Source organism: Myotis lucifugus, unplaced genomic scaffold (genome assembly GCF_000147115.1).
Source record: "Myotis lucifugus unplaced genomic scaffold, Myoluc2.0 scaffold_260, whole genome shotgun sequence".
Lineage (NCBI taxonomy): Eukaryota > Metazoa > Chordata > Mammalia > Chiroptera > Vespertilionidae > Myotis > Myotis lucifugus.
In genome coordinates, this window is record NW_005871308.1 from 1,680,956 (window position 1) to 1,681,700 (window position 745).

Genomic DNA, 745 nt, shown 5'->3' on the forward strand with positions numbered 1-745 from the left:
TAGGTAGGGGGAGGGGGAGGGAGGAAAATATCCTACCTAGATTCATGTTAGTGAAATTTGCAGAACCCTGGAAAGTGGAGAGAGCTGAGGCTGGAGAAGTAAGCAGGGGCCAAGTGAAGACAAAGTTAAGGAGACTGGACTTAATGTTAAAAGCTAACACTTAGGTAGTGTTATTACAGTACTTGCCAAGCCCGGGCAGACGTGAAGTGATTTACTCCTCACAGCAATTGTATTATTTACTACCTCCGTTTTACAGATGAGGAAGTTGAGACAAGTGAAATTTGGCTACTTGCCCAAGGTGGCACAGGTAGTGGTAGAGGTAGGATTTTGAACAAGGTACTTCTGGCTCTTTTGAAAAACTATACATACATTTCTTAGTACTTGTCTCTATAAAGGACGATGGGAAGCCAGAGGCATGACACGACATTTGTTTCCCCAAATCAAATGATCCTGGCATCCCTGTGGACCATGGACTAAATGCAGCTAAGTGTGGAAACAAGTCTGTTGGAATAATATAGCTAACGACAGGGCGGGAGGTGGCGCACAAAAACAAATGGATTTGCGAGCTCTCCCGGAGGCCGGCCAGGGTGCAGGATTAAGGTGCGAAGGAGGGTGAGGATACGAAGGCTTCCAGGTGTGTCCTCACGCTGTTTGCGGTGCCTGTAAAGGTAAACCGTCCACCAGGGGCGGAGTCGCTCTGTACCCAGACCAGAGAGCCCCACCGCCGGGTCCCCAGACAGGCGCG